We start from the raw sequence: 25741 nt of genomic DNA on the forward strand, positions 1-25741 counted from the left end.
CGCAACCGCAGCGACCAGTTAGTCAACGGCAATCGTGTACTACCGGGAAAAACGACATAAAAATTTATCATTATGGAGTTGCCATTTTTATGATACTGGGAAGACTTGCTTTGCTCTACCAATTTAAATAGTTTTCCTTTCTTATACAAGTAGCTAATGGTAACCAGCAACATATTTTGTGATACCTACTAACGGTACTAGAAAGAATTTTATTACATTATCTTGACAGATTTCTTTCTAAACTAACAAACAACACATAGGATAAAATTAAAGACGTACTCAGGAACCAAAAATATTCTCACTTCTTAATTACAGTGAACGTTTCAACAGAATTGCTGTCACCGAAAGGCTGAATAACTTTTCCGAAGAGGAGGCTGAGACACTTTAGGCTGTTTTGAACTAACTTTGTATTGCGAATACGAAAATTACTGCCAGGTTAGGAATGTTTGCTTTGCCAGTTCTCCAAACCGGACCCTTGAATTTCATGATAATTGCCAGAAGATGTTCTTCATGAGACAAGTCACACTTAGACATATATGGAAGTCAAGATTTTTCTGCCAAAATACAGGTAATCAAATTGCTTTGAAGTATTCCTGCGTCAAATGCACATTACAAAATGGCTCTGAGCACTATGAGACTTAACTTCTAAGGTAATCAGTCCCCTAGAACGTAGAACTACTTAAACATAACTAACCGAAGGACATCACACACATCCATGCCCGAGGCAGGATTCGAACCTGCGACCATAGCGGTCGCGCGGTTTTAGACTGTAGCGCCTAGAACTGCTCGGCCACCTCGGCCGGCGCACATTACAAACTACTCAAAGGTTCTGTGGGTTTTTGAGGTGGAGAAAAGCAATAAAATTCAAATAAAAATGAACAGCGGCGAAACATTGATGATGAAGTGATAGAAACAAGATTTGTCCGCCACACTTACAGAGAACACCAGCTGACAGTAACTGAAAGAATCGTAAGAAAATGTAACGCATCAACGACAAGGGGGGGGGGGGGGAAGAGCGGCAAGGAGGGGGGGCAGAATTATCAGATCTTCTTCCAATTTATTCTTGAGCAATACTTGTCAGTGTGGACCACGTGCTAGGTGAAAGTGTCATAAGAAATAAGATCCGCAGAGCGAAACATTTTCACACGGCTTCCATAAGAACCTACGCTAGCACCGCGAGGTGCTAATCAAACTCCATTGACATTTTATCCTTGTATGCTACAAGGAAGGCATTGAGCATCACAATATGTGTACTATGGAAGTTCCGAGAGAGAAATTTCATAGGCGAACGTATTACTTCTTCCGCGAAACGGTCATGGGGATAAAATAATAAATTCGAGCACCTTCGGTGCCTCACCATCTGTCACTACTCCATGTGACAATCGTGAAAGAAAAACGAATGTAACAAAATGATATTTGCTCTTAAAGTAAATTTCCACTAACTCGCTGAGATTACTAATGAGAAAGGCCTTCGTGCAAAGTTTATCTGACTACAAGATATAGCAGGGAGAAGACAGTTATGGTTACTTTGGTACCAGATCAGAACATTTTTGGTAATGTTATCACTTGAACGTTATGTCAATTTTTGTTTCTTGTACCCCCGTGAACCTTGCCGTGGGTGGGGCGGTTTGATAGCCTCAGCGATACAGAGAGCCGCACTGTAGGTGGAACCACAACGGAGGGGTATTTGTTGAGAGGCCAGACAAACTTGTGAATCCTGAAGAAGGGCAGCAGCCTTTTCAGTAATTGCAGGGGCAACAGTCTGGATGATTGACTGATCTGGTCTTGTAACATTAACGAAAACGGCCTTGTTGTGATGGTACTGCGAACGGCTGAAAGCAAGGGGTAAACTACTACTGTAATTTTTCCCGAGGACATGCAGCTTTACTGTATGGTTAAATGATGGTTGCGCCCTCTTGGGTAAGAAGTTCTGGAGGTAAAATAGTCCCCCATTCGGATCTCCGGGCTGAGACTACTCAGGACGTTGCCTTTATCAAGAGAAACAAAACTGGCGTTCTACAGATCGGAGCGTGGAATGTCAGGTCCCTTAATTGAGGAGGTATGTTAGAAAATTAAAAAAGGGAAATGGGTAGATTAAAGTTTGATACAGTGGAAATTAGTGAAGTTCGGTCACAGGAGGAGCAAGACTTCCGGTCAGATGAATGCAGGGTTATAAATACAAAAGAAAATAGGGGTAGTGCAGGAGTAGGTTTACTGAAGAATAAAAAATAGGAGCACAGGTAAGTTACTATGAACAGCATAGTGAACGCATTATTGTATCTAAGATAGACACGAATCCCAAGCCTACCACAGAAGTACAAGTTTATATGCCAACTAGCTCCGCAGATGACGAAGAGATTGATGAAATGTATGATGAGATAAAAGAAATTATTCAGATAGTGAAGGGAGAGGGAGATCTAATAGTAATGGGGGGCTGGAATCCGGTAATTGGAAAAGGAATAGAAGGAAAAGTAGTCGGTGAATATGGACTGGGGGTAAGGAATGAAAGAGGAAGCCGCCTGGTAGAATTTTGCGCAGAGCATAACTTAATCATAGCTAACACTTGATTAACAATCATGAATGAAGGTTGTATATGTGGAAGCGGCCTGAAGACAGGTTTCAGATAGATTGTATAATGGTAAGACAGAGATTTAGGAACCAGGTTTTAAATTGTAAGACATTTCCAGGGGCAGATGTGGACTCTGACCACAATCTATTGGTTATGAACTGTGGATTAAAATTTAAGAAACTGTGAAAGGTAGGAACCGAAGGCGTTGGGACCTGGATGAACTGAAAGAACTAGAGGTTGTAGAGAGTGTCAGAGAGAGCATTAGGGAACGATTGACAAGAACGGGTGAAAGAAATACTGTAGAAGAAGACTGGGTAGCTTTGAGAGATGAAATACTAAAGGCATCACAGGATCAGGTAGGTAAAAGTCGAGGACTAGTAGAAATCCTTGGGTAACAGGAGAGAGATTCAATTTCATTAATGGAAGGAGAGAATATAAAAATGCAGTAAATGAAGCAGGCAAAAAGGAATACAAACGTCTCAAAAATGAGATCCACAGGAAGTGTAAAATGGCTTAGCAGAAATGGCTAGAGAACAAATGTATGGATGTAGAGGCATATATCACTGAGGGTAAGTTAAGAAGACCGTTGGAGAAGAGAGAACCACTTGTATGAATATCAAGAGCTCAGATAGGGAACCAGTTCTAAGCAAAGAAGGGAAAGCAGGAAGGTGGAATGAGCATCTAGAGGGTCTGTACAAGGGCAATGTACTCGAGGGCAATGTTATGGAAATGGAAGAGGACGTAGGTGAAGATGAAATGGGAGGTATGATACTGTGTGAAGAATTTGCCAAAGCACTGAAAGACCTAAGTCGAAACAAGGATTCAGGAGTAGACAACATTTCACTAGAACTACCGATAACCTTGGGAGAGCCAGCCCTAACAAAACTTTACCATATGGTGACCAAGATGTATGTGACAGGCGAAAGACCCTCAGACATAATTCCAATCCCAAAGAAAGCAGCTGTTTACAGGTGTGTAAATTACCGAACTCTCAGTTTAATAAGTCACGACTGCAAAATACAGACACGAATTCTTTACAGACAAATGGGAAACAGGTAGAAGCCTACCTTAGTGAAGATCAGTTTTGATTCCGTACAAATGTTGAACTCATGATGCAATACTATCCCTACGACTTCTCTTAAAAGATAGATTAAGGAAACGCAAACGTACGTTTCTAGCGTTTGTAGACTTAGAGAAAGCTTTTCACAATGTTGACTGGAATACACTCTTTCAAGTAGTGAAAGTGGCAGGGATCAAACACAGGGAGCGAAAGTCTATTTTCAATTTGTACGGAAACCAAATGGCAGATATAAGAGTCGAGGGGCATGAAAGGGAGGCAGTGGTAGGGGAGGGAGTGATACAGGTTTTCAGCCTATTCCCATAACAACAATAACATTGTTACTTGTTCTCTTAGTATTAATACACTACTGGTCATTAAAATTGCTACACCAAGATGAAATGCAGATGATAAACGGGTATTCATTGGACAAATATATTGAGCTAGAACTGACATGTGATTTCATTTTCACACAATTTGGGAACATAGATCCTGAGAAATCAGTACCCAGAACAGCCATGTCTGGCCGTAATAACGGCGATCATATGCATGGGCATTGAGTCAAACAGAGCTTGGATGGCGTGTCAGATACAGCTGCCCATGCAGCTTCAACACGATACCACAGTTCATCAAGAGTAGAGACTGGCGTATTGTGACGAGCCAGTTGCTAAGCCACCATTGACCAGACGTTTTCAATTGGTGAGACATCTGGAGAATGTACTGGCTAGGGCAGCAGTCGAACATTTTCTATATCCGGAAAGACCTGTGCATTATCCCCCTGAAATGTAGAGTTTTGCAGGGATCGAATGAAGGGTGTAGCCACGGGTCGTAACACATCTGAAATGTAACGTCCGCTTTTCAAAGTTTCAAAGTAGGTCAACGTGAACAAGAGGTAACCGAGACGTTTAACCAATGGCACCCCATACCATCACGCCAGGTGATAAACCAGTATGGCCATGACGAATGCACGCTTCCAATGTGCGTTCACCGCGATGTCACCAAACACGGATGCGACCATCATGATGATGTAAACAGAACCTTGATTCATCCGAAAAAATGACGTTTTTCCATTCGTGCACCAATGGTCGTCGTTGAGTACACCATCGCAGGCGCTCCTGTCTGATGCAGCGTCAAGGGTAACTGCAGCCATAGTCTCCGAGCTGATAGTCCATGCTGCTGCAAACGTCGTCGATATGTTCGTGCAGATGGTTGTTGTCTTGCAAACGTCCCCATCTGTTGACTCAGGGATCGAGACGTGGCTGCACGATCCGTTACAGCCATGCGGATAAGATGCCTATCATCTCGACTGCTAGTGATACGAGGCCGTTGGGATCCCGCACGGCGTTCCGTATTACCCTGCTGAACGCACCGATTCCATATTCTGTTAACAGTCATTGGATCTCGATCAACACGAGCAGCAATGGCGCCCTACGATAAGCCGCAATCGTCGTAGGCTACAATTTGACCTTTACCAAAGTCGGAAACTTGATGGTACGCATTTCTCCTCCTTACACGAGGCATCACAATAAAGTTTCACAAGGCAACGCCTGTCAACTGCTGTTTGTGTATGAGAAATTGGTTGGAAACTTTCCTCATGTCAGCACGATGTAGGTGTCGCCATCCCGCCAGCCTTGTGTGCATGCTCTGAAAAGCTAATAATTTGCATATCACACCATCGTTTTCCTGTCGGTTAAATTTCGCGTCTGTAGCACGTCCTCTTCGTGGTGTAGCAATTGTAATGGCCAGTAGTGTATTTTTGACGTAGTTTTATCGTTTACCCATTCTTTGAAATTTTCCCTAACAGCTAGAACTGTTCATGTTTATCGCACACATAGTGCCAAGTCGGAGAATCGCAGTCCTCAGATTTGATAAGACTCACTCATTTGTTTGGTTACATGTTCCCAGCAATGTCTTACCTCTTATAGCTTCGTTGATGCTACATATCCTTGGTGGATAAAAATTTAAAAGGAAGATAGCATCCTTGTGATTATAGCAGCGAAAATTGACGCAAAGCATTTTGAAGATTGTTAGAGATATTTCCTGAGTAATTTGGTATATGGCACACGTGGTCTTTGGTAGTCGTGACAGATTAATTGCTCTTCATTTGATATCTTACTTCGCTTTATATGTGTATCTGTATTACACCAAACATCTACACAACACCTCAGCTTTCGTCAGTGCGCTGTGTGCTTTGTTTGGGACCGAGCGAGGTGGCGCAGTGGCTAGCACACTGGACTCGCATTCGGGAGGACGACGGTTCAATCCCGCGTCCGGCCATCCTGATTTAGGTTTTCCGTGATTTCCCTAAATCTCTCTAGGCAAATGCCGGTATGGTCCCTTTGAAAGGGCACGGCCGACTTCCTTCCCCGTCCTTCCCTAATCCGATGAGACCGATGACCTCGCTGTCTGGTCTTCTCCCCGAAACAACCCAACCCAGTCTAGTTTGGAAATAAAATTATTCGATTCGGTCAGGGTACTTGCTGTCGATAACAGAAATGCTCTCCTTAACCGTTATTCTAAGCTTGTACTCAGTACTACTAAACTCTGTCTCGAATTTGTTTCTTTGGCAGTCGTTTAAAATGTCACACAGCAGTATTCATGAGATTGGCTATTAAGATTTGTCCGGTTCATTAAACGTTTAGGAAGATGGCACGACGACAGTACGGTCAGATTTCGCCCGCTGCGACGGCATCCACATCACAGTACGGTTGCGTTGTAATTATTTTATTTGAGGTGACTGGGACAAATTCAAAACACCATCTACGTCTAATGCAAAAGGCCGTAGGAGCAGGTCGGTTACGCTGATATGGTAAGAGCTATCCCGAGGTATCGATGAGGTTACCACATGCTAGGCCAAGCGGGCTCAGATGTGTACTAGCAATGACGCAGCAGAAACGCAGTTTCGTTGTGGCGCCCGTGACCTGATTGCTTCGCATCTCAGCCGAGGCTCCATTTTTCTATGAAATGTGGTGACGGCACCTGTCGTACTCTCCTCGCGAGTCGAATGCTACCGAATTGACGCCTGCAAACCAGTGGGCTAACTACGGGCTGCCTCAGCTGCTGTCAGCCTCCTGCTCTGGTACCTACGGTTCGAGCCCGGCCCCGTGCAGCCGCTCAACCGCCATCACGCATGCTGGCAAACTGTTTACTGTCCATCTCACTGGGTCCAAGTCGTGATTCTGCGCGCCTCGGTAAGCCCTTTTAAGGGAAGCCAGGCTGTCTCTCGTATGCATTTTTGACCGCCTCCCGCTGCTGTGGTCAGCTTCCCTTCAGAGTCGCTGCCTTCTTGACAGACGGTGCAGTTGGCTGCAACCTTCCACTGGCTGCCGACAGATTTGTCTTGAGAAGCCTTGGTGTCTTCTTTGTCACAATTCTTGGAGTTCTCTGAGCAGTAAGTGAACGTTTTGAAAATGATCCCTTATTGACAACAGGTGGTACGACTAGGAGGTATCAACTCTCCGCTCCACCGATACCGTGCCCAGGGCGATGAAATGCTTGCCTCCTGACCTCTGTCAATGCAGTTCCACCACCAACCATAGAGGCCGCTATAGTACCATCTCATTTGAACGTAATCGGCTACGAGAAACCAGAACCCTGTAATATTGGCCAGTGTAGCACAACAAGGCTCGTTAATTCCCTATGAGGTTTCGTTCCAGATCTGGTACAACTTCCTGTCACGTAATCGAACGCAATACTGAGATATATGAACAGCGTTTTTAATTGGTCTACTCACCCTCCCTAATGTCAGTCAAAGCCTGATTCCTGATCTCCAACTCAAATTCGATACAAAGTCAATTAAAACAAGATAATATACGGAGAAAACGAGTGTGATTCATAAGCAGATCAAAATAGTGGCTAAAAGGACATCTGACCACAAAGAATAAAATAAATAGTCGTCACACAATGAAATGAAGAGCCCTACAATAAGCGTTCTCTAGATTACGGAACAATCAAGACGAAGAAGACAAAAAGTAATTCTCTAAACTGTCGATGCTTTGTGGTCTCGTTTCATATAACGATCCTAGCTAGTCTATCCTTTGCAAGCTCCTTCAGCTTTTCGTAACTATTGTTGCCTAGATACACTTGAACGTTCTTTATTTAAGCCGTGGTGCCCTTATAGATTTTGCCGTCTCCCCTGCAATCAGATTCATCACTCTTTTGACTGGTGTGATGCGGCCCGCCACGAATTCCTTTTCTTTGCCAACCTATTCATTCCGGGGTACCTCAGTTGTTTGCTGTATGTATTCCAATACCTGTCTTTCTCTACAGCTTTTGCCCTCTGCAGCTCCATTTAGTTCCATGAAGGTCATTGCCCAATGTCGTAACAGATGTCCTATCACCCTGTCCCTCTTTCTTGTCAGTGTTTTCCACATATTACTTTCCTTTCCGTTCTGCGCAGAACCTCCTCATTCCTATCCTTGTCAGTGCACCTACTTTTCCATATTCGTCTGTAGCACCGCCTCTCAAATCGATTCTCTTCTGTTCCGGTTTTCCTACAGTCAATATTTCACTACCATACAACGCTGGGCTCCATAGTACATTCTCAGAAATTTTTTCCTCATACTAGTAGATTCCTCTGGGCCAGGAATGCTCTTCTGCCAGTGCTAATCTACTTTCGATGTACTCTTAGTTCCGTCCGTCATTGGTGGTTTTTCTCTCTAGGTAGTAGAATTCGTTAACGTCATCTACTTCGAGACGATAAATGTTGATACTACGTTTCTCTCGTTCTCATTTCTGCTACGTCTCACAACTTTCGTCTTTATTCGATTAACTCTTAATTCATTTTCTGCTCTCAGTAGATAGTTCTCCCATTTAGGAGATCATGCAGTTCCTCTTCACTTTCACTCAGAACAGCAATGTCATCAGCGAATCGTATCATGGATATCTTCTCACCTCGAATTTTAATTCCACTCATAAACCTTTCCTTCATTTCTATCATTGCTCTTCGATGTACAGACTGAACAGAAGGGGCGAAAGACTACGTTCCTGTCTTACATTCTTTTTAATCAAAGCACTTCGTTCTTGGTCGTCCACTCTCATTATTCCCTCTTGGCTCTTGTAAATATTGTATATTATGTATATTATCCGTCTCTCCCTACAGCTTACTCCTATTTTTCTCAGAATTTCGAACAGCTTCCACCGTTACTCATCGTCGAATGCTTTTTGCAGGTCGTCAGATACTATGAACGTGTCTTGATTTTTCTTTTGTCTTGTTTCTATCATCAACCTGAATGTCAGAATTGCCTCTCTGATACTTTTAACTTTTCTAAAGCCAAACTGATCGTCATCAAACACATTCTCAGTTATACTACTATTACGAAGTAGTCATCCCTAATACCTAATGATGTGTCAAACAACCCTATCACTTCTTTTGGTTACGGGATACTTCCTGCTAATATATCAGTTCATTCGGTTAAGGTATGCCGTCTTCTCGATACCTTGCAGCATTCTCTCATTAGCTATCCGCTCTACCTATCTAATCTTCAGAATTCAGCACCACATCTCAAAGCTCCATTTTCCCTTCTTGTCTCTATTATTGACCGTCCACGAATTTATTCCATATAGTGCGACCATTATAGTACTTTTCCTACCCAACAGGAAGACTCATCTACTAATTTCGGTTTCTCCCTTCTTAATCTGATGTCACAATATCCTCATTTAATTCGCCTAAAGTCCAGTACCCTGGTTTTACTCATGTTGAATTCCTTCTTGCTACTCTTTTCTACATACTGTTCATTCCGATCAACCTAACATTAAGTCCTTTGCAGTTTCTGAGGAAACTGCAATACCATCCGACGAACTTAAATAGCTTTTATTTCTTCTTTGGGAACTTCAATACGTTTTCCTTCCAGTTTTTTTTTTCTGATGTAACAATTAAATGGCTGGACTGATGTTCTTCCACACTCTCTTTGATAAGAAATTTAAATTCACATCATATTTTTTTTTTTTTTTTTAAATCGGTGTCGTGAATGATGTAATTAAGGCTGAGACATATTCTTCGATGCCGACGAGTGTCAGTAGCTTCATTTCGTACGTTTGTATCCAACTATACACAAAAAATTTATTATTTTATGCATAACCATTTATCTATATTTTGCAAATCAAGAAAGAATTTTCAAGTTTTAAATATAATCTGAAATTTAGATTCACCAACTTTTGATAAATTTTCTCTGTTAAAGTTCTTGACAACGAGTGAAACTATTTTCTACAAATGTTATCTTTCTAATTTGTCTTTACATACTTGGTGGAATGTCTGCAGTAAAGGAGGCAATCTTGTTTGTGGTGAGGCAAACACCCCACGCAGTGGTAGGAACTCATATCTCTAGGAAGCAAATGAATTACGCATTTTGTTCTTCGGATGTTTGAGGAGTTAAAATACAAAAAAATTAATCAAATGGCTCTGAGCACTATGGGACTTAACATCTGAGGTCATCAGTCCCCTAGAACTTAGAACTACTTAAACCTAACTAGCCTAAGGACATCACACACATCCACGCCCGAGGCAGGATTCGAACCTGCGATCGTAGCAGTCGCGCGGTTCCGGTCTGAGCGCTTAGAACCGCTAGACCACCGCAGCCGGCAGTTAAAATACAAATATTCACAAATACTATTGTTTGTCTTATTTCTTAGTTACGGACTGGACAGACCTTGAGAATCCATGCTTCAGTAGATGTTCTTCGTGCCAATAGAACCTCAAAAATTTTCACAGCTTTATGAGAAGACAAATAGCTAAGCAAAAAGTGATTTTTAGTAAAGTGAATATACCCTCACTGCAGCTTTCACCAGACCAAAGAGAAATGTCCGCTCCAGGGATAATTCATTGTATAAACAGTACTGAATGGGTATAGTACACATATCATGTTATAAAATAATTGACACTGAGGGGAAACTGCGGTTTCAGATTCAGTTATTTTGACATATACGCGACATCCCACCCAAGAAACCTTTCTATTTATTGACTGACTGGCCTCGGAAGTCCGCTCACTCACGAATCCAAATAATTTATGTGTGTATGTTATGCATCACTGTACGCTGTGGGGTTATAAGATCTGTCTAGCCCCAGTAAATGTCTAGCTGCGACAGTACAGGGAGATACCGAGTCACAATGCAAAGGTTTGTCAGTGGAATGACTTAACTATAAGGGAAGAGGAAGATCGTGAATATAAATCTGCTTTTTGGCTTTTAGGAACACTAAGCTAAAAACATGAAGCAGAACTGAGGTATCAACGTTAGCATGGAAGGAAAATAGAAGGAGCGATATGAAACTGAAAGTGCAGTCAGTTTATCATTTACGGTAACGCCTCGGCCACTGTGACGGCATTTGAGTGGAGTGTCTCGGACAAACGAGGTCCCTAGTGTCCGACTCGCACTGCCTGTTACTCACTGCACTCAGCCTGAAGCCTTATAAATAATGCAGGAGCTTTATCATCTGCAAACAGAGTACACCTACCCACGTTGACCCACGAACGGGACGCTGCCTGTATGAACCGGTGGCGCTTCCTGGAACATTTGCATATTTATGCAGCAACCGCCTCATGTGCGCGCGCTTGGCTTTTACGCCACCAGGTTATTTCAAGGTGCGTAACACAGTTTTGTTCATCGGAGTGGCGGAGATCTTGATGCTGCTTCGTAACATAGCAGACGTTCTATATAACCGATTATCCACTTCATTCTGCAGAAAATTTTTATCTCATTTTATTTTCCGTCATTCACAAACGACGTGCCACTTAGTGACTAAGACAGGTTATTAACTGCCAATATTACGTTATACATGTGTTGGAAATTAGGTTAATTTTGTTACTTACTATAAGATTAGAGGTACGGGTAGTTGAAACAAGGCAAAAGGAAAGAAAAAAAAATGAGGCTGGCGTGAGATTTGAACGACTCAAGGACTAGCAATCAGTTGAGAAGGTGTATAAAGAGGGGTCAAGAACGTATAATTCAAATGATTAAATGTGTTGAAACTCGGCAAGCTATTTATGAGCATAGAGGAACTGATGTTTGAGCTGTAAATGACGGAATAATGTGGCTTTTTACTGATTTATGTTGAAGAATGATTGGTTATTGCACAATAATTTTGTGAAGGCATAGCACATCTCATTCCTTTTTAAACAAACTCGCCCCTACAGTTACATGAGGGGCGTTTAGTATGTAAGGAAACACATTTTTTATCTGACCAGTTTCGTTTGAAACAGTTCGAGATTTTTTGCGGGACATTTCAGCACCTATAGCTTCATGAAGTTCCCATATGTGGCCGCGCTATGAGATACCTTCAAAATGCCATCTGTAACCGAGGTGCGTAAGTAGCCGTGGACTGTCATTGAGTTTCTTTTGGTGGAAAACAAGAACACCCTAGATATTCTAAGGCACTTGTGAAATGTCTGTGGAGAACAAGCTGGCAACAAAAGCAGCAAAAGTCATTGGGAGAGGCATCTGTCATCCTACCGGGAAGGTCACGCAGACGTGTCTGACCTAAAAATGGTTCAAATGGCTCTGAGAACTATGGGACTCAACTTCAGAGGTCATCAGTCCCCTAGAACTTACAACTACTTAAACCTAACTAACGTAAGGACATCACACACTATAGCACCTAGAACCGGACGGTCACTCCGGCCGGCCGTGTCTGACCTCCAGCGTGTCGACCGACCGCACACAACTGTGATTCCTGGCATGTTGTAACGTGCGGATATACTTTAGGTAATGAACAGATCACAATCAAACACCTCGCTTCACAACTGGACGTCTCTGTTGGTTGTACTGACACACACGTCGGCCAGTTGGGGTGCACAAAGGTGTGTAGTCGCTAGGTTCCTGGCTGTCTAAAAGAGGAGCAACGAAGACGACCTGTGAGGAACTGCTTGGGTGTTATGAGGCAGATCGTGTCAATTTCTACACAAGCATTGAAAAAACTACTAACCTGAAACAAAACGGCAATCTATGGAGCAAGACCACACCACCTCTTCTACGAAGAAACACTTCAAAGCTGCACCCTCAGATGGTAAAGTCATGGCGATCGTCTTCTGCGACTCTGAAACGGTTATTTTGTTTGATGTCCTCACTCGTGGTGCAGCGATTTGCTCAGTGGCGTGTTGTACCAACCTCAGGAAATTGAAGAAACTGCTTCAGTGTGTTCATCGCCACAAAAATGTAAACGAACTTCTCCTTCGCCATGACACTGCAAGATGTCACACATGTCTGAGGACCCGATAGGAGTTCACAGAACCTCATTCTGCTGTTCTTCCTCAACCTCCCTACAGCCAGGATCTCACACGTTCCGACTTACGAGTCCGTGGAAAGCACTACGTGGATGATGGGGAGGTTATCGATGGAGCAACAAGTTAGCCCCGAAGTCGACCAATAGAGTGGTACCTTGCAGGCGTACAGTCCCTCCCTGTAAGATAGCGTAAGGCCGTCGCATTGAAAGAAAGTTATGTTTAGAAATAGGGTTTTGTAGCCAGAAGAGTGGGGAATAATATGGTGTATTGGATAGTAGAATTAAACTAATCTGCTATGGGGAAAAAATGTGTTGCATTACTTATTGAACGCCCTTTGTATGTCGAGCATTAATACTGAAAATCATCGACAGTAAATTGAATATATTAATCCCATCTGGGTACCCCTTCATTTAGTTCAAAAGTAAAGTTTGTGGTGCAAGATCGTGACCGGCCAGACTATGTGCCTGTCTGCAACTAGAGTGCAGCTGTTTTATCTGCCGCGAGCCTAGAAGGGGGAGGGGTGACAAATCCGTCGTCCTGGTCGCCCTTTACCCCGGAAAACTCCACAGTACTCACTTTGACCGCAGGCTGAGTGAAACTGAGTCCGTCCTGAACGTAAGAAGAGGACGAAAAATCCCCGTCCCCACCAGAGATTGAACCCAGGACCGGAATCAAGTACTGTAAATTCTTTTTTTCCGTTGTTCTTATCTGTCTTTTTCTCATTTTTTCGTCAGCAATTTTTTTATGTATGTCGTATGACACCTCTCAAATTCCATCGTAAATGTGAAATGTGTATCAAAAGTACGTACAACCTTCCTCTGTAACGGTGCAAAAGCGTGGAGCCCTGCAGATTCATCCTCGGGCTCGACGATGCTTAAACAGCAGATGTTGTCTCAGGGCACGAAATGGTCAGCGGCAAGATGTCCACGTGAGGTGAAAGGGAGGTTAATGATGTCAATTCTAGGGGACTGATGTCAATTTGGCATCAAATTTTCCCACACTTCTGTCCAGTTTTCATAGTGGATACGTGACACGATAGGAATGTTGTCACACCCCACCAACCCACATCACACCTCTTCTCTCGACGATTCTGCGGTGGAGGTCCGAACCGCGACAACGTTGAAATCGGGGAGGGGGGGGGGTGTTGGGAGAGGTGGTGCACCATTGAAAAGGGTGTAATTGAAACGGAAAAGAGTGTCCTCAGATTCCCCAGTTCAGCAATACCTTCATTGCCAACCATGTACCTTTGGCCAATTCATAAGTGCCTGCGGACAGGCAATCCTTCTACACCCTTCAGTTGAGTGACACTACGCTTGTGTCCTTGTGGCTGGTAGCGAGCATGTGGAACCCGATTGCTGTCGAAGGGGTTGCCTGCTCTGCGGTAGTCAAGGGTAAGAAATCCGCATACAAGATCATCACAAAATCGCCTGAGCCCGAGGTTTCAACTGTCAACTTAGCTTCAAACCAGAGGACTTTGATTCTCAGGACGAGGCTAAAAAACGCCAGTACTGTAACACTTCGTGTACATGGTGTATACACGAGCCACGTTTTGCAGTCGGCTGCTCCCAGTGCCATTAAACACGATTCCACATTTCCCACCCTCTGCACTTGTTTGAGCCTTTCAGGAGGATCGGCCTCAGTCCAAACAGACGGGCGTTCCATACTGGCTCCCACGTACGTTCACAGGTTGTCAATATCTTAAACCTGTTTTTTTTCTTTTTTTTTAATTCGTAAGCTAACAGCCATGCAACCAGTACCGCGCAGACTTTCGCAGCCGTACAGACATTCGCCTCTGCCTTGTAGACTACGCGGCTGTTAGCTGTTTACACAGGAGTGTTTCAAAAGGCCAGAACGGGCGAATCGGAAGGCACTGACAGTGGGACTTCAGGAAACTCAGGTGGCGCTACAGGCATAAGAGGTATCAAACCATTCGACTCAACGTGCCTGAATGCCACCGCAGCCTAGGCATGCATTCTAAACTCTGTCGACCATGGCCAACATCGCTTACTGCTAGTTAACAGACGGAAACCAGTTTGTAAGTATATGTCAGCAAGTGAATTCGCTTGGAATTTCCACTTTGATGTTTATCAGAACTTCAGCTGCCACAAAGACGAAGTGGGAGCATCCTTATATTTTGTAGAGAAACTTGATCGATGATGCGCAACTCCAGCTTGGTGCAGAATTGGCAGAAACATGGCCAACAAAGGCTGAATAGGACCTCGTAACTTTTTCGCTTCATTTGTGCAACAGGACTGGTCGCTATCTGAACACAAACTCGGAGCGCTCTGCGTTTATCCCGCAGACTTTACTGTCACACGTAGAATTGAGGATGAGATGAGAGTCATCGGAGCTGGAATCGGTGCTCTACGGCAGTGAATTGGGGCAGATGGCCCGAGGCACGGTCCTGAGTTACGACCCGAAGCCACCATACCGCTGCGCAACAAACAGTCGCAGTGGGATGGCAGCAGTCTGGCGGAAACGCCGATTTAAAATCCGGACTCGTAGCGCGCGGGCAAACTTATTAAAAAGTATCGTAAACGTGCCAAGCACTCTTTGACTGCGTTGCAGGTGTTCAGTTTAACTGCGCGCCGGTAACAGACGTGGTTCGCAATGGCGCTCAGACTGAGAGAAAGGTGTATATGCCTGGGTGTGGCTGTGGGAGGGGCTTTTATTTTTGCAGCGGAGATCTGGCGCAGTGTCCGCGTCCGCCAAGACCGTAACTATTTTATGTGGCTCGTGGAACACCGCTTTTGGATAGGACCTGCATTTACGATCCCGGTACGAGAAGTCTTTTACCTGTTCCATAAAGAAGACACGCATACAAATTCAAAGGAGGGAGGCAGACAGAATTAGGTACGTAGGTAGGGGGAAAGGGAGAGAGAGAGGGAGAGAGAGAAACTGAATTAATCAACGTGATTCAATTAATTGAAAGGTACCTCTCTTCTGATGAACTACGACGGAAACGCAATTTTTCATTCTTTTTTTCGGTATTTCGGAGGAGACCATCAAGGAGACTACCGTTCAAACCTCTTCTAAAAGGTAATGTTTTTGTGTATTAGTTTACGTCTTGATTAAATTTTCCGACACAGGTTTCCTCTCTCTTCCGTTGCACACATACAAAATTTTGTATCATTATAACCATCGGGATCCTCAGTTACTGGCTGTGTGCAGCCTATGGCATAAAACAGTGCGGAGAAGTACATAGCATGAACTGCTTGCTTCTCATATTTAACAGTACGACACTCGCCTTTGGTAATAGTAGTGTGGGCCTGTCTGTGTATTTAAAATAGTGCAAGGCCTTAGTACGTGTCATGGTACACCTGATTTTCAAATCACTAGTAAAAGGTGGATATTCATACCTTGACAAGACTCGCTTTACCTTACATCATCAAGGAGCGTCGAATTCCATGCAAATTTGGATTGTTAAGTGACACATACGTTTAAATAAAATTGTATTAAGCAAATGATATACGCAGTTATACATTCTGTACTAACTGGAGTGCCCAAGTATCCTCTGGAAATTAAAATTACCACAGATGCTAGAAGATACTTCGACCTGCAAGATTCAGTTGCGATTATCCCATCCAGCTATGGGCAGACCCCCACACAGTATGCCATTGAAGTCCTAACGAATGGACATGTCTTGCATGCTTTAGTAGTTAAAGTGTTTGAGAAATAGATGAAACATTCAAGAGATCTTGGAAAAGTTTGTATCAACGCAAAATAATATAGTGCGCTCGTAGTTGAACTTTTATAATTTAATTAAATGTTTCTAGTCCAGACAAACCTAAAACATGTAGTTAATTCACTAAGAGATTTCGGTCAATGGCCGTCTTCAAAAGAGACATGAAATGGATTTATACAGGATGTTTTCCTCACGAGTAGTCAAGCTCATTTTCTCTGGTGTTTCAGTAGATATTTATAATTTCACTTTTGTATCTTGTATGCGGCGTTCAATGTCAACGTGAAGGGTTGGTTTGTTTCCCGTTACAATTAAAATAATTTTTAAAGCCAACGTTTAAGTGATCGAATGGCTCTGAGCACTATGGGACTTAACTTCTGAGGTCATCAGTCCCCTAGAACTTAGAACTACTTAAACCTAACTAACCTAAGGACATCACACACATCCATACCCAAGGCAAGATTCGAACCTGCGACCGTCGCGGCCGCGCGGTTCCAGACTGTAGCGCCTAGAACCGCTCGGCCGATGATGACACATTAGTTTGGTGTGATACTCGTTTCCTCGGTATGTATTAACAGGCACTGTAAATGTCTAAGACTAACCAGTGCTCCAGTAGCGCAGAACTGCCCTGGCCCACTTTTATTTTTAATGAGAAACAAACTGGCGCTTTCTGTTGTCCCTGGGCGTCGTATGAAAGACATGGCGAGCAGTGTTTGTTTGGGCTGACTCTAGGTAAACAATGTAGAAACACTAAAGAAAAGGCGTCTGACGACATCCGGTACAAACTATATCGTCAGTGTTGTCACTAAAAATCATAAGTGCAAACCTAGGACAGCATCGTATATATAAAGACAGGCCTAATGTTCGTCGAGAGACAGTAAATCCATTGGAAATTTATTACTAGTTACTCATCACAACCACAGATGCGAAATAATGCAGCTAATTATTGTCTTCACCCGTTAAGATAGGTCAGCAAAAATGAAACACAATATGACAAATATACTTTACCACTGTTTCTCGATTTATGTTTAATGTTTCCAGAGCTGGAAATGGTCTCTAACGACCAACTAACACACCAGCGTGGCAGTTCCGACGTTATGCTTTATAACGAGTGCAAGGGTCAACAAAAATCAAATTCTGTACATTCTGTCGACCTGTAAAACTTGTTCGCCGTGTAAAGTAGTATAAGGTGGTCGAATACGTCAGTAAAAAGAACATACGCTAAAGGGAAAGATGAGTGACTTAGTAAAACAGATGGGGAAAAAAGTGTGAAAACACAACAGAGAACTACCGGGTGCTGAAAATGGCGTTAAGCAGTAGGCGTAGTTCGACTTGGTTCAACTCAAAAACGTAAAGATTCGGAAGTGGGATAAAAATAGTAGGGTAACAGAGGATTAATAGTCAGACGAGTATAGGGTATTATCAACAATAGCATAAAATGGAATAACGGGAGTAGAGTTCGTTATGAAGATTTGTGCATTCCGACGGACTTCGGCAATTCCTGCTGGACAGTGTGACACCCCACGCGTGCAGAATTGCTACAGAGTGACTCCGGGAACACTCTTAAGAGTTTAAACACTGCCGATGAAAACAACATTGAGTGGTCCCATCCATGTAGAATTTTTTGGATGATAGGAAGTGGAGGACAGATTGCGAAGTTAAGAATCTATTCGTCTCCCATGTTGTCCAGTGCTGATGGTCAACGCTTTGATAATTTTTGGGAAATGTAAGTGTTGCAATCCGTAGTAGCACGATACTAGTTTTGAACAGCTGTTTACTTACTTGTTTTGTTACGCGAACTGAGTTGCCAGTTTCACTTTTAATTTGTCTTATCAGCAATGAGTTCTCAGCTACCCAAAATTCTCTTCCATATAATTTGGTACCTTCCCATAGTATCAGCGTCATATTGTGTATATTCAGCCGATATTTTAGAGAACTTTGCCTTCAGTCAACTTCTTGCGAATTGTGTCCAACAATTAGATCAAATAAAATTCTTTTGTAAGTAAAATGCTTCAAACGGCCCTGAGCACTATGGGACTTAACATCTGAGGTCATCAGTCCCCAAGAACTTAGAACTACTTAAACCTAACTAACCTAAGGACATCACACACATCCATGCCCGAGACAGGATTCGAACCTGCTACCGTAGTTGTGGCATGGCTCCGGACTGAAGCGACTAGAACGGCTGAGCCACAGCGGCCGGATTCTGTAAGTGAACTCGACTTAAATTTCAAGACCATTTGTCATTTATCTGCTCCACTGTTATGCGACCCACTTGCAACAAATATAAGCTACTGTACATCTAGTTTTGTTGATCACTATGAAAGTGTTATCTTTGTACACAGTGTCCAAACTCAACAGCAAGTTCCTTATTAATTATTTAACGGAAATTCTGGTATTAGTTGCCTGAAAATTATATGGTCAATTTCGTTGCCATTACCCTCTCCCGAACGGCCGGATTCTGTAAGTGAACTCGACTTAAATTTCAAGACCATTTGTCATTTATCTGCTCCACTGTTATGCGACCCACTTGCAACAAATATAAGCTACTGTACATCTAGTTTTGTTGATCACTATGAAAGTGTTATCTTTGTACACAGTGTCCAAACTCAACAGCAAGTTCCTTATTAATTATTTAACGGAAATTCTGGTATTAGTTGCCTGAAAATTATATGGTCAATTTCGTTGCCATTACCCTCTCCCGAAGGAAATTCATGCTCTGTCTCTAATGACCCCATCGATGACGGAACGTTAAACCTTTGTCTTCCTTCCATCCCTCCTTCCTTCCATCTGTAGTTCGACTAGTCAGACCCTTGTAATACTTCAGGCCGTTGAATAATCGATGGCCACCAACATGGTTAAAAATTCTGCATCTTTTTTTGAATTAACTGGCAAATATCTAAATTCTATCACAACTATCTATTATCTATTATTGTTGCACAAAATTTTTAAATAGCTGTGTATACAGGGTGTTACAAAAAGGTACGGCCAAACTTTCAGGAAACATTCCTCACACACAAAGAAAGAAAATATGTTATGTGGACATGTGTCCGGAAACGCTTACTTTCCATGTTAGAGCTGATTTTATTACGTCTCTTCAAATCACATTAATCATGGAATGGAAACACACAGCAACAGAACGTACCAGCGTGACTTCAAACACTTTGTTACAGGAAATGTTCAAAATGTTCTCCGTTAGCGAGGATACATGCATCCACCCTCCGTCGCATGGAATCCCTGATGCGCTGATGCAGCCCTGGAGAATGGCGTATTGTATCACAGCCGTCCACAATACGAGCACGAAGAGTCTCTACATTTTGTACCGGGGTTGCGTAGACAAGAGCTTTCAAATGCCCCCATAAATGAAAGTCAAGAGGGTTCAGGTGAGGAGAGCGTGGAGGCCATGGAATTGGTCCGCCTCTACCAATCCATCGGTCACCGAATCTGTTGTTGAGAAGCGTACGAACACTTCGACTGAAATGTGCAGGAGCTCCATTGTGCATGAACCACATGTTGTGTCGTAATCGTAAAGGTACATGTTTTAGCAGCACAGGTAGAATATCCCGTATGAAATCATGATAACGTGCTCCATTCAGCGTAGGTGGAAGAACATGGGACCCAATCAAGACATCACCCACCCAAACGATGCTAGTACTGTAGAGCAATGAGTCACATGTCAACACAAGCACCGAAGTCAACATTACCCTCCTTCAATTGGGCCAACTGGCGGTGAATCGACGAAGTACAGTACATACTGACGAAACTAAAATGAGCTCTAACGTGGAAATTAAGCGTTTCCGGACACATGTCCACATAACATATTTTCTTTATTTGTGTGTGAGGAATGTTTCCTGAAATTTTGGCGCTACCTTTTTCTAACAAAATTCAGTGAAACGATAGAAGAAACTAAATGAAGGTTCACACAGCCTGTCATAAACCATGGACTTCACCCGTGTTCATATGCCTTGAATGCGCCAACGATAGATACAACCATAATGCAAGTGCAACCGCTATGGTGGAGTATCTGAGAAGAGACCAAATAACATATGGTTCGTGAAGGGAGACGTCAACCTTTTTAGTGAATCTAAACATGTTCCATAGTAGGCTATATGCGATGTTTATTTAATCGTGCTATTAGCTGATTTCGACTAATCGTCTACGAAATATGGCCCTTTCTTACTTGTAATTTAGAGTGATTTGAAAATGACTCGAAATATAGATGTTACAAATGCTCTTGACAAAGGCGCTTAGTCAAATTAGCTAATAGCACGATTGAATAAACATCGCATTACAGCCTGCTACCAACCATGTTTACGTTTGTCAAGCATCTGGAGGCTGGGGATCGACCATATACAACATTTTGTAAGCCTGTTTAATAGTTGTAAGGGCATCAGTCTGGATGATGAGCGGATCTGTCTATGTAACAGCTAAAATGGCCTTGCCATGTTGGTACTGCGTACAGTTGAAAGCAAGGGCAAACTAGAGTCGTTGTATTTACCGTACGATTCGATGATAGTGAGGGTGAAAAGGTTCATCGAACAAGTCTTGGATAGAAGACCTCACCAACAACAAATATATACGAAATATAGTTATGTAGGTTAATGTTAAATGGATTTAAAGACGTATCGGAAAGAGTTAGATGTAATTAATGTTGAAATACTTCAAGCCAAAATTGTATAGGTTCATGAGTATTTTATAATGAATAAGCTGAACCTTAAACCTACTTTCTACATATGTCATTTCAGAAATGTTGCTAAGAAATCTGAATTCCTAATATCCGCGTGAAGCACATTATATTCGGCCGGTTCAAGCTACTTAACATGATTTCTCACAAGAGTTAGACATTCATACCGAGGTGGGTGTATCCCTACATTGAGTTCAGGACTTTCATAAGCGGGGGTTGATTTTACATGTCATATGTATTTTAAACTTGGTTGATCGGGCACACGTGGTGGAATTATTTATTTATTTATTTATGCATTTATTTTACCTGGCAAGATAACCAGGCATACTCAGATTCAACAAATTTCAGTTTCTACAGAACATTAAGGACATGTAACATGTTATACAGTAGTAATGTTAAAGAAAAAAATAGATATTATAAAAGTAGTACAATGATAATTATAACAATCAAAAAATAATTGTAACAATCAAGAATAATAATAATAATAATAGTAATGACTATGTATATGAAAGTAAACATATTTTTATTTTATGAATGTCAGTCCTATTTGCTAGTTGGTAATTTTCTCTTTATATTCTTGTAGCTTGTAAGTTATTCTTATCAAGCAGAGACATAAGACGATAGAATGGGGTGAAAGTGATATAGAAGAGGTAGATAGGTTAGAGGAAGAGAAATAGAATGGTAAAATTCGAAGCTATGATGGAGAGGAGAAAGAAAGAGATGAGAGGGGCACAACAATGGTGGCTATACCGTCCCTAATATGTAAGTCTTGAGTTCCCTCTTGAATGTTGAGTGGTTCTGGATAAGACGCAGATCATAGGGGAGTGCGTTCCATAGTCGTATGGCTGAGATGGAGAATGACACGGAGAAAGATTTTGTGCTATGTAAAGGTACAGCCAAGATGCTAGACGTATCCGATCTGGTTTTGCAGTTGTGGAATGATGATAGGTGTTTAATGTGAGAAGATAAGTATTGGGGCACCAGTGGCTAAGAAATCGATGAAGTAAGCACATCGTGTGGAGATCGCGTGCCTTATGTGGCCGTATCCAACCTAGCTGGGAGTATGAAGGACTGATATGATCATACAACCGTATATTGCATATAAAGCAAGCATTCATCACTAGCTCGAGGCATCTCGAATTTTCACTATTTGTGCCATGTTGAACTACATCACAGTAGTAAAGATTAGGCAAGACTAGTGTTTGGACTACTTTTTGTTTAACATGGGTTGGAAATATTTTTCTAAATTTTTGAACTGCATGTAGGGAGGAGAGCGATTTCCGGCAAGCAGTGACTGTTTGTTCTTCCCAGTTTAGGTGTTCATCCAAGATTATTCCAAGGTCTTTTACTGTTTTTTGGTATGGTAGTTGGGTACCATTGAGGAGTATTTGAGGGACTGTTTCGCGAAAGTACCGGCTGATTAACTTTGGATGAGATATAAGTATGACCTGGGATTTCTTGGGGTTTAGTTTCAGACCTAGGTTCTGTGCCCATCGAGAAACAGAGCAAAGATCTGCGTTCATACTCGCTACTGCGTCAGCAATGTTCTTGGGGCTTGCACTTATGTACAGTTGGATGTCGTCGGCATATAGATGGTAGTTGCAGGAGTGTATTACTGAAGAAATATCATTAATGTACAGTGAAAAGAGTAATGGACCAAGGACGGAGCCTTGGGGAACTCCAGAGCGCACGTTTTTCCATGATGACTTTTCCGACCCACAAATGACTTGTTGACTTCTGTTTTTGAGGTAGCTGTCGAACCAGTGTATTGCGCTGTTTGAGAAATTCAGCTGCTTCATTTTAATTAGTAATATATCAAAGTCAACCGTATCAAAAGCCTTGCTAAAGTCAAGCAGTGTTAGGATGGTAGCTTCACGTCTGTCCATAGCATGTTTAATGTCATCAGTTACTTTGATTAATGCAGTTGCTGTACTATGGTGCTTCCGAAAGCCTGACTGATATTTGTCGTGGATGTTATGAGTTTTGAGGTAATCCGTCAGCTGTTCATGGACGATGTATTCTAGGGCTTTAGATATTGCAGGCAGTATGCTGATCGGCCTGTAGTCACCTGGCGACTTAGGGTTGTCAGTCTTGGGTATGGGTTGAATTAAACTTTGCTTCCACTCAGTAGGATATGTACTGCTGACAAGAGACAGGTTGAAGATGTCTGTGATAACTGGAGTAATAGTGTCTACGACGTTCTTAATCATGCCAATGCTCACTCCATCATTTCCTACTGCCTCGGAAGAGATTCTCATAATTGCCTTGTGTACAGTGCCGGTAGTGACATGTCTTAGGAAAAACTTGTCTCTCGAGAGATTGATATCTTGGGGCTGGTAATTTGTCGCTGCATGGCAGTTTACAGCTGTTGAGAAGAAATCGTTTAATTCTTCTGCAGACGCTTGATAAACAGCGTCAGATCTTCGCTTCCCTATACCGAAACTGCGCAGTTTTTTCCACAGTGCAGCAGGTTTTGATATGCCGCATACGACAGAGCGGGCATGTCTGATTTTGGCATTCCTCACGCTTTGCTTGGTTCTATTTCGGAGTTTCCTATAAGCTTCGTACGCCTCGGGAGTTGGGTTACGCTTGAAGGCCCTATGTGCAGCATTACGTTTATTCATTAACTGGCGTAATGCAGTGGTGAGCCACGGAGCGGGAGCTCTCTTTACCTTGACAGTGCGTTGAGGAGCATGTTTATCATACAGTGCAATAATTTTGCGACATAGTTCCCGAATTTTTCCGTCTAAAGTCTGTTCATTGCTTATATCATGCCAAGGGATGTCTGAACAATCCTTTTGAAGAGCGTCATGGTTAACATTTTTTAGGTTTCTGTAGGTTACCTGTTTGGTAGTATGCACTGAGTAATTTAAGAATATCACGTCGTGAGCAGAGAGTCCCGGAGCGGATGTCTGATTGGTGCGAATTATTTTATCTGGTCGCTTTGTTGCTATTATATCTATGAGTGTAGGGCTGTGTGGCGTGTGATGAGTTGGGTCCAGCGGTGTTAAACTCATATCATTGGAGTGGAACAGTCTCCTTAGCTTTTCTGCAGAGGGAGATTTTAACTGTAAGTCGATGTTTGTGTCGCCCATAATGATTATGTGTTCATACAGTGTCACGAGCGAGGACAGGGCAGACTGAAAGGAGGACATAGCACCGACGTTTGGAGGTTTATAGATTACTCCAATTAGCAGTTTCTGAATTAAGGACATCAATTAACAACATCTCTCAATATTCCTTGACCTCTGTTTTATCGCTGATCGGTCTACTAGGAGAAAAATAATGAATAATTTAGATATGTACCTGAGCTGGAACAGTCGCTGATTTTCCGACGTCATTAGATTACTTGGGTTTCAACAAGAGGCTGTGGTCAGGGACAGACCACAACGACCTCGAAACGATTGCGTCTATCTGCAGCATGACGTCATCCCTGTAATCCTGAATCGTCGGGTCAGCAACAATGGCAGAAATCCGGTATTAGTGCAATTAATCACTGGTAGCTGCCGGATCGTTTAATTAGGGACAGCCGCAACTATAATAGATCCGTAGGATCATAGGCGGGAGTACAGGCTGGGATGGGGGATACGACGGGGATTGCTCGTCAACAGGTAATGTGGTCAGCCTGCCTACATGACGGCGCGGCCGGCTTCGCTTTTCTCCGAAAGATCAAAGTACGTTCCCCAAAAGCGCTTCTGTGTACGGCTTCCAGGCTGGGAGGCACGACACAGCGCATATTATTCAGCAATATAGAACTTTCTGGCGAAGTTAGCAACCGAAATCGACTAGTTGTAGCATCACAAAATTGTTGACACTGGGACGCTTATTCCCACAACTCACACAATCACGTGTAGTGTACAATTTTATAACTTTAATATTGCAACATATTATGAAATTAGTAAGCGTTGTATATCAGCATGTTAATATTTTAATAGATTTAATCAGTATTTTCAAAGTAATGTATTCAGTATTTCTCCAACGTGCACAGATTTTTCTGTACCCTAGTGATCGTACCAATGACAAAAGAGTCATTTCAGCAAGCTGTCGTGTCATTACACATCTGTCATTTTGGATGATTTGATCAGCGGTCTCCTTATTCACGTCACTCACTGTCGTCGATGGTCTACCGCATCGCGGATTGTCTAGTAGAGAGTAATCATCTTCTTTAAACCCCTGAAACCACCGTTGCATACTGCTGCGATCCAAGGTGTCTTCCCCATTATGAGGGAGAAACTTCCTGTCAATCGATGCGGCAGAGTCATCTTCGGTCTTGAAGAGGAACTCTATCACCGACCGTTGTCGCAAGCTGACATGTACTTCAAGGTCCATTATGGTTCACCTGTACATAAAAGATAATACTTTTATACACCAACTTATAGCCAAATGTTCCAAGTATGTTCAAAAAATGTTTCATTATCCTCCTGCTAAAAATAAAAAAGTTAGAAACGACTGTGCAAAACTTTTTGAACACACTTTGTAGTGACTAGTTTCGCTGTCACTGGTGTTTGTTTAAGTTTCATCCGACACACTCAAG

Source organism: Schistocerca serialis, chromosome 4, assembly GCF_023864345.2.
Source record: "Schistocerca serialis cubense isolate TAMUIC-IGC-003099 chromosome 4, iqSchSeri2.2, whole genome shotgun sequence".
NCBI classification, from domain to species: domain Eukaryota; kingdom Metazoa; phylum Arthropoda; class Insecta; order Orthoptera; family Acrididae; genus Schistocerca; species Schistocerca serialis.